A 10,297-nucleotide genomic window follows, 5' to 3' on the forward strand; every position below is an offset into this window, starting at 1 on the left:
TTTCTTTCTTTTTTTGTGTGACTAAATTGCTGTTCGGTTCATTCCCAGATATATACCTGTCTTTGATTATTAGACCTTATACCCCATTGTGTACACATTTAATCCAGAAAATTATTACTCAATTCACAACCTCTTAGGCTTAAATTCTTTAACAGCAGTATTATCTCTTTATATGTATATAATTTTCAAGTAACTAATTTTAAGAATTTTTATTTTTTAGTTTTCATTTCTCCTTTCAATCCATCCCTTCTTCTCATCTTATCCTTTTCTTCTCTCAATATCATTTGTTTAAACTTAAATAATTTTTAAGTGTTTCACTACTTAAATTTAAATTTTGGTTTTTCCATTTTTTTCTTTTTCGTTTTTTTGTAATCTCTCTCCGATCATTCTATCCAAACCATTTCCCTCTCTAAGATTAGGACTTGGTTAAATACCACGTTTTCGCGATCCATCCATCTACTGAGGGGCATCTGGGTTGATGCCTATCTTAGCTATGTTAAATAATGCTGCAATAAATATAGTTGTGCTGGTAGGGTCAGTACGGTCTTGTTTGTGATCATTTGGGTAAATGCCCAAAAGGTAGATTGCTGGGTCATAGGGAAGTTCTAGGTGGAATCTTTGAGGAACTTCCATACTACTCCATAGTTGAATAAGTTATACTCCCACCAACAATGCAGTAAGGTTCCCTTCTGGCCACATCCCCTGAAGGATCTGTTGGTATTAGAGTTCTTGATTATAGCCATTCTAAATGGCTTGAGGTGGTATCTCAAGTTGTTTTGATTTGCTTTTCTATTATGTCTTGGGAGGTTGAGCATTTCTTCATGTGTCTATTGGCCTTCCTTCTTTTCTTTTCAAAGAAGTTTGTCTTGAAGTCTTTAGTCCACTTATTTATTGGGCAGTTGTTTCTTTTAGGATTTGTTGTTGGGGGGATTTAATATTTTGAATTCCACATATATTTGAGATATGAGACCCTTCTCTATTGTATGGCTAGCAAAGATCTTCTCCCATCAATGGGCTTTCTATTGATCTGGCTAGCTATGTCCTTTGCAAAGCAGAAGCTCTGCAATTTAATACAATCCCATTTGTCCAAACTTTCTTTGATTTCTTGTGCTTCTGGGTCTCTATTAAGAAAATTTCAGCCTCTGCACAGGAGACCTTGGGTATGTCCTACTCCAATCTGTAATGTTTTCAGTGTGTCTGCTTTGACTCCAAGGTCTTTGATACAGGATGATATATAAGGATATAGTTTTAGTTTTCTATGAGTGATTAACCAATTTTGCCAGCATTTTTACTGAAGAAGCTCAGTACTGTACAGAGGTTACAGTTACATAAGTAAGGTAATGAGTACATATCTTATTGAGCATTGTTGCCACCTCCTTTGTTTTTCCCCTACTATTCCTTACCTTCAACCATCCCCAACAACTCCCTCTAATAGTATCTTGCAAATCTCATTGTTACAATGGGTCAACCTGTATCTTTTCCTTGCATGTTAAATGAAGAAATGCTGGCTTGTTTCATGCTGATTCTACTTGTGTAGACACACTTAAAAACACTTTCAAAGTCCAAAAGCATATAAATGAAATGCACTCCATTTTTGTCAGTTGGTATAATTGTGTTCTACACATTTATTGACAGGTTACAAATTATTCTCAAATTTTAATACATAAAAAACTTTCTTTTTTTCTCATTTTCGTTGGCAGGACATCGGCACGACCTCAGTCAGAATTGCTCACTTTAAACTTTTCATATGGGTTGGTTAAATTTTGACCTGCACTCCGGTCTTCTGGGGAGTCACTCATCTGCTTAGGAATTGATGCTCACTGTTGGAAAAGAGCCCAAGGAAGGATGCCATTTAAAGCCTTATAACTTTATTCTTAACAAGGATATTGTCCTGCTACTTTGGCTGTTGAGAGTGTCTACAAGAGCAAGCATTCCATGGGGAGCAGGGAGACACCATATGACCTATACGTATTGAGATTTCCGAGTTACTTGCTATCACTTGTCCTGCATTTTTCAAGTCCAATCTCTCTAAACGTACCAGTTGGAAGAGATAAGAGGAGTGGTAAAAGAACTCTTAGAGACGAATACATCTTCAACACATTTGTTTCCAAGCATTCTGTCTAAGGCATATTCAACAACTAGTGAAACCTGTGTTGGCTATATCTATGTGTCTTTTTCCATTTGTGCATGTGTACATGTGTGTACATATGTGTGCATTTGTGTGTATAGTAACATTCATGTGTACATATATGGGCCAATATTCATATATATGCATATATAAATAAAAATACATACATATATATATATATGTATATATATATATATATATATATATATATATATATATATATATATATCAGGTGTTCAGTGATTTAATCTAGAGTTCCCAGCACATTGTCCTTATCAAAAAGTGTACATGATAAACTGCTCTAAGCATCTGTGTTATATGAGGGGTATCCTTTGTACACACTTCCCCCATTAACTTGTTTTTCATCACTGTGAACAACTTCAGCCTACTTTCCCATAGGATAGCTTTGTTTTTGTTACTTACTGATAATAAAAGAAAAAGGTTGTTTGTAAATGAAAAAGAACTTTTAGGTCCCAGGCTAAAAGTATATTTTCAGTCCCAATGATTCGTATGAGATAAAATTTATAATAGTACTAAAAGTGAAAAGGAATTCCTAGATCTGTTGTTTTGCCATTTAGAATGGCAAAGAATAATTTCACGTCACTGTTATAACTCTTAAAGAATGCAAGGGTAACTGATGGTCCCTATCATGTTCCCACAAAACCAGTGGATCCTGAAGGATAATAGTAGACCAGCAGAAATTCTAAGTAGCAGACATGGAGCATGAAAGAGAAAGAGCAGAAATGAAGAGAGTGAAAGAGAGAGAAAAATATCATAATATTAAAGTGCATAACAGATAAACAAGAGGTGTATGAGGATATTCATACTGCTATTTTGAGACTCTACATGTACATTTGAAGGTATTTGATGTATGATAACGCATCAATATAAAATATGAAGTGATTTTGATAATAAATAAAAATGGCTCAGAAGAAATTATAAATGCAAAAACAGTCTTCACAGAAGCAAACTCTCAGAAATATTTCTTGACTTTGAAAAGGATAAATTGGCTGTAGTTAGTATAAATTTAGAAGTATGACAATTCACAAAAATATAAAAATGTGTTCACATATTTCATTATATAACCCAAAGCAGAAAGCAAATATTGTTCAGATGATTTTTTAAATCACAGTTTCTCAGGAGCTGGGAAGGTGGCTCAGTGGTAGAGTGCTTGCCTTGCATGCATGAGGTCCTGGATTTCATTCCTCAGCACGACATAAGCAGAAAAAGATGAAAGTGCTGCTGTGGATCAAGTGATAGCGCTAGCCTTGAGCTGAAGAGCTGAGGGACACTACCCAAGACCCAGAGTTCAAGCCCCACAACCAACAAAACCAAAGCAAAAAACAAAACAAAACAAAACACAGTTTCTCAATTTTGTGGCCTCAACACTGTAATACCACTACTTCAGCCTAGGGTTAAAATTTTAGGTGTGGACATTTATCAACACTCCTGATTCAGACTCTACTTGATATAATTTTTAATCAATATTTTGTTTTTAGTTTTGCTATTTGTAAATTCACATGCACCTATGAAAAATGGAGTGGCCATCCCAATAATATTCTCAAAGTACCTCTTAATCACGACTCACAAAAAGTTGTATTATATTATGACAAGGAAAAAATGCTATAAATAAAGAAAACAATAATTATATATTAATGATTACTAAAATAAAAAACAAAACAATTACCAGGGTTTTCAGTATTTGAAAAGTACATAGTAGATTTTACTATTTTCTCATATTCCTGTACATTTAAAACTGGATAAAGCTATGAGTAGCCTTTAAATTTACCCACTAAGATTACTCTTTTTAGATAATCTCATCATGTGTATGTGGCTTTTATCATTATTTGTTCATCACTAACATATAACTTAAGAGAGCCCTAAAGATTTATCAGAAACTGTGTACTTAAATTCTTAACTCTTCACTCTGCTTCTTTACACAGTCTTTGCAACTTCTCATTAGCAAAGTTTCTATAAACTCTGAAATGTACATACTTAGTAGTACATGCTACCGGAAATATTATATACTTTATCGAAAAAATTTATGACCTACCAGTCTTAATTTTGCATATATAAGCAAATCCCAAAATGAAACATATTTAAATCATTAAAACTTTTAACAAACCTTAACATTTGCTGCAATGATCATTATGACAGGTGCCTTGTGTAGAATAATTGAATTCCTCCTCCTACACATCTCATGAACAACAAATATCTGGAATTATTTTGTATTTGTCATGTCAATATTGACTTTATTCTTAAATGTGTGCTTATGTAAGAAATACATGGTTGCAAAATTTCACAATTTTTTGAACTTACTTTTTGTTGAATTGTCTAGTTTAAGACAATCAATTACAATTTATATATAAAAAAATGTTCTGTGCTCAATTTGTCTGCACATACACTAAAATTGGAACATACAGAGAAGATTAGCATGGTCCCTGCACAAGGATGACACGCAAATTAATGAATCGTTTCATATTTTTACACCAACAGATGCTGGATGGGATGTGGCCAGAAGGGAAGCCTACCGCACTCTTGGTGGGAGTGTAAACTTGTTCATACATTTTGGAAAGCGGTTTGGAGCTTCCTCAAAAGACTCCACATAGAGCTCCCCTATTACACAGCAATCCCAATTTTGGGAATTCACCCAAATGATCACAAATAATTCCATACTAAAACTACCACCACAACAACGTTTATTGTAGCATTATTTGCCATAGCTAAGATACGGAACCAACCCCGATGCCCCTCAGTAGAAGAATGGATCAAGAAAACGTTCTGTGTGTGTGTGTGTGTGTGTGTGTGTGTGTGTGTGTGTGTGTGTGTGTGAATGTACACTTACACAACCACTTTGGAAAGCAATCTGGTGAGTCCTCAGAAAGCTAATTATTGACCTTCCTTATGGCTCACTCATACCACTTCTAGGCATCTATTCTGAACCACAGGTACCAATATTCAAGGATACATGCACCTCCATGTTTATTGCAGCACTATTCACAATATACAGGATATGAAAACAACCCATATGTCCCACCAGAGATGAATAGATCCAAAAACTGTGGTAACTATACACAACGGAATATGTTCCAGCCATTAGAAAGACAAAATAATGGCATTAGCAGGGAAATCAATCAAGCTACAGGAAATCATGTTGAGCGAGGTAAGACAAAAGCAAAGAGACAAACAGCACATGGTCTCCATGGTTATTGGATGTTAAATCCAAAATGTAAGGTGATACAACAAAATTAACAACACTTAAGAAACCAAGGACTTCCACTCATCTGGTCGAATCACTACTAAATATCCTCATTCTGCTGATCATATTTGCACACTGAAGGGAAACCAGGAAGACGCCACAGAACTAGAGGGAATCAGGGAAATTCATACAACAGTGGGATCCATCAGCTGCACTGGACATTGACCAAAATGAACTAAGCAACTCAATGTCACTGAAGGGAAGGAGGGAACAAGTGGGAAAGAGGGAACAGCAGACACTACACAAAACAAAAGAAATATACATATTTCAAAACAAAAAACTATACATATGGAGGAAATAACTCTATTGCAAAGCTCATAGAACTCATAAGTATTGTAAACCATGATAGACAATTTGCTCCATCAAAGTTAGAATGTGTTTGTGACTTTAACTAAGCATCACTATCCCACAATATTGTGAAATTTGGGAAATTATGTAATCATTTAATCACAATAAAAACATTTGAAAAAATGATGAAGGTGGAAAACTAAGTTGCTCTAAAAAACAAAAAAGGAAAATGTTCTGTGTGTATATGTGTGTACACACACACATATACTATATATATATACATATATATGTGTATATATATTAATTCTATGCCTCCATCAGAAAGAATGACATCGCCCAATTTTTAGGAAATGGAAAGACTTGGAAAAAAATTATATTAACTGATGTAAGCCAAGTCCAAAGAAACATAGGTCCCATGCTATCCCTTATTTACAATGACTAGTATATGTCTGGGATAAGCAGAAAAGTTGAAAAGCTATGTGTATATGACTACATAAGTAGATGTTAAGCTAAATGACCCCCAAGATAGAGACACAAGTGCTTTTTTCTTTCTTGCTGTTGTTTCTCACATATTTATAATGTGCAACGTGATTTCTTTTTTTTTTTTTATGTGTTCCTTCCCAACAATATAACCCCTGTTTTCACTTTACTTGATGTTGGTGCACCTGCATCTTGTATATACACTTCTCTAATTTGGGGAAAGAAAGGGACAAAACGGCATGCTTAAATAGGAATACAGTTTGACCCATTGTATAACAATAGATGCACAAGACAATATTTTGAAGAACGAATTTTACAATTTAGGCTGGGGACATTGGGTGGGGCTTGGAGGTGTGAGGAGTGTACTTGTGGAGGTGGAAGGGAAGGAATGGTGGGGGAAAAACAAAGGAGGAGGTAACAATGCTTGATAGGAAATGTACTTATTACTTTGCTCATGTAACTATAACCATTCTGTACAGTATTTTTACAACAAAAAATGTATAAAAATGTTTTGAGATGGAAGAGTTTATTTTGCCTATTTTACCCAAATAATATCGTTAACAAATAAATTAATGCAAAACACTGATATGAAGATATTTTGAAAAAGTGAGTGTGTGTGCATTCCTGCGTGTTGGCATGCTCAGAGTTTGAAATCAGGGCTTCAAGGTCTCGCTATGTCTTTCTCTCTAGATTGGTGAGCTACTATATGAGCTACATCTCCATTCCTGGCCCTTTGTTAGTTCATTAAAATTTTTGAAAAATAATCTCATGAATTTATTTTGCCCTGATTGTCTTCCAAATGTTATCCACAGATCTCAGGCCCCTGAGTAGGTATCCCGAGTAGTTAGGATTACAGGTGTGACAAACCAGCACAAGGCTTTCAGAATAATTTTGAAAGTAGAAGAAAATTTACTTCACAGTGGCCTGTTTTATCATTTCCTAGTTTTAAAGCATTTTGGAGTGATTATATGTGATTTTTTTCATTCTTGAATTCTTAAAATACAGTAAGTGATGATATTTAAAAGATTTAGTACTTTTTAAAAACGATACTGGAACTTTAAATAAAAAATAAAATAAAATATATGAGAGCAGCGATACAGGAGATGCGACTGGGGGAAATACTGTAGTATCGTAGAGTAGAAGAGCTGTGGAAAGGAGTAATTTTACATTAACATAGCAAGTAATAAACTAGCATACAGCTTTTCAGCCTCATGTCATTAAAAATTTAAACAAAATGCATAATCAGCAAACCAATAGAGATAAAATAGAAAACTAAACAATTAAGATGAAGAGATGACTTGGACCAAGAATAACAAATGACACAATTAGGAAACAAATAACAAGCTGCTGGGCTGGGAAGGTGACTCAGTGGTAGAGTGCTTGCCGTGCATGCCTGCGGCCCTGGGTTTGATTCCTCAGCACCACATAAGCCAAAAAAAAAACAAGCCGGAAGTGGTGCTGTGTCTCAAGTTGTACAGCGCTAGCCTTGAGCTGAAATGCTGAGGCAGAGCGCCCAGGCCCAGAGTTCAGGCCCCACGATCGGACCCAAAAAATAAAATAAAAAAAAAAACAAGCTAATAAGTTTAAAAATGATCACCCTTAATTCTATTGAGTTGTTTAGATCACAATTTGTTAGAAGTATAATTCAAATCAGAGTTTAATAGTATATCATTTTAATAATAGTTACTTATTGATTTCTTAATATTGAATGTTTAATATATAATTTTAATTTCAGCAGCTATAGAAAAGAAGAAAGTGAAAATAATTTTAATAATATATTTATGAATTGTAAAATTGAGAAGCATTAGAGTTTAAACAAATAACATATCATTATTGCTTCATTTCTGTAATTTAATGTAATAATTCAAAGTGTATTCTACACTTAGCACTCATCTTAACATCAAGTAATAAATTATTGCACATGACTCTTGGTATTAGTTGGAAGGGTTCATCACTGTGGTAAAATTCACACCACATAGTACACGAGGGTATGACCCCTCTCATATAGCTTAAATTGTGGAAATTTGATTTCTACATGCATGTTAAATTCTTGTCTAGGTGACATCTATAAAATTATTTACAATTATATATACGGGGACTGTTTCAGATGATTCTTGAAAGTCATATTTATTAATTAAATTTTTATTATTTCATACCAAATAAATATTTACAGAGAGACTGAATTTTTGTGTAGATGATCATGTATGTGTGCCAGATTATATGTATTAAGGCTTATTTTGTATTCCTGACATTGTTTCTAGAGTTGGATTTATTTGTCCATTATGGGTTAAGTGTATTATATTGGATCTATGAAAGTAAACTGAATGTTTATTCCATTAATCCTTTGTCTAATCCCAATATAAATTATCCATGTGTTTAAAGTAATGAAAATAACAATAGATAAAAGCAAGATAAATCAGTCTGTAGTAGACAAATATTTACACCATTGAGAGTTGGTCCTCTTTTACACTACAGAATATTCTTGGGAATATGTGCTCCAGGCTGACCACAATTGAAGATTATTACGGTTTGATCTATCATAAGAGAAGGAAGGAAAGGTAACCTTCCTTCCAAATATCTGATCCCAGGAATGTGCTCTGCTTTGTGGTGCATACTTGGAAATGAACATTTTTCACAGTCAACCTTGAAAAGCCATCTAGATAGATGACTTCTGTAAGTGGTTATAAAGCATTATTGATGGCTTTGCAAGGATGCCTGATTGCCTCATTTTGAGACAATTAACAGGAATTTAGTCAATTGTTCTTTGCATCTTTAGGAGAAAAACCCATTGACTCTAGGCCAGGGGATCACAGGGACCCAGAGAAACTACTACCTTGAATAGTAATCCTAGACATCTAAAACAAAACACACACACACATACACTCCAGTAAGCACAGCCAGGCAGGGTTGCTATCATAGCCTACATGAAGTCAGGCAAAAAACAGAAGCTGAGAATCATTTAGCTGATAACTAATATATTTTTTATAAGGCAGACTCAAATGAGACTCCAGAGAAAGGACAGAAAGACTGACCAGGGAGACTAAAATTGGTCACACAAAGATTGGAATGTAGAATTCCTTGTAGAACAAATAAATCATAGAACGCTTGTGCATGTAAGAACAAGAAAGAAGACCAAATTCCAGAAAGGCACATTTTCTTAGAAGTCAGCTTAATCAATTATCAGTGCAAATCTTTGAACTCAAATATTTGACCACATGTGGGAGAAGGTTGAAAAGAAAGAAAATTTCATCACTCTATTAGGAAGTCCAATATCACATTAGGAAGTAATCAAGCACAGATTTGTAATAAAAAGAGAAAACAATTATTCAAAATGAGGGTTTCATTTCTTTTGATGTAAAAGTTCTTAAATTAGCTGCTAGCAAATACCGTACAATTGATCCAGTCCCCCAGCTGAGTTAATATTGATTGCAGTATTACCACATGAAGGAAAAGAGAAAATTTACAAATGTTTGATGAAATGAGGTGAAGGTGATGTGTTCTAATAGTAATATCTGAGGTTTAGACACAGGTGAAGAGGTGGATTTTCTTTTCTAAAAATCGTCCCAGTGAATCACAGCTGTAATCCTAGCTACTCAGGAAGCTGAGATCTGAGGACTACAGTTCAAAGACAGCCTGGGCAAGAAAGACTATTATTTCCATTTAACCATCAGAAAACCAGAAGTGGCACTGTCGCTCAAGTGGTAGAGCACCCACCTTGAGTTGAAGAGTTCAGGGACAGTGCCCAAGTCCAGACTTCAAGCCCCTCGAACAGCAACAAGAAAAAATATCCTTTTCATGGACTACGTACATCTCTTCCTAACATTCAACAAAGGAGCCATTTTATCACCCACTACATTTGAGTCCTAATCTAGCGACTGCATATATATTGATTTGGTATCTTATATAAAACGGTTCATATTTGCGGAAACAAATACCAGCAGTGGTAATTTTTTTCCAGTCCTTGAACTATGGGCCTGAGCCCTGATCATGTATATACTGGTAGCTTTCATGTGAGCTTGTTTGTTATTTATTGGATTACTGCCCATAAGGGGAATTACTGGGTCTTAAGGGAGATCTACATTTACTCTTTTCAGAAAACTCCGTACTGCATTCCACAGTGGTTGAACATGTTTAATTTCCCA

At 34.7% G+C, this 10,297-nt stretch overlaps 1 non-coding gene across 1 annotated transcript; it reads left to right on the plus strand.

Annotated features, from left to right (window-relative positions):
- The first annotated feature begins 4,508 nt into the window (after positions 1-4,508).
- Positions 4,509-4,614, plus strand: LOC122095444. The gene has a single exon (XR_006145143.1). It is a non-coding gene; the product is annotated as a U6 spliceosomal RNA (small nuclear RNA).
- Positions 4,615-10,297: the final 5,683 nt, after the last annotated feature.

Source organism: Dipodomys spectabilis, unplaced genomic scaffold (genome assembly GCF_019054845.1).
Source record: "Dipodomys spectabilis isolate Male_0828 unplaced genomic scaffold, ASM1905484v1 ptg000351l, whole genome shotgun sequence".
NCBI classification, from domain to species: Eukaryota; Metazoa; Chordata; class Mammalia; order Rodentia; family Heteromyidae; genus Dipodomys; species Dipodomys spectabilis.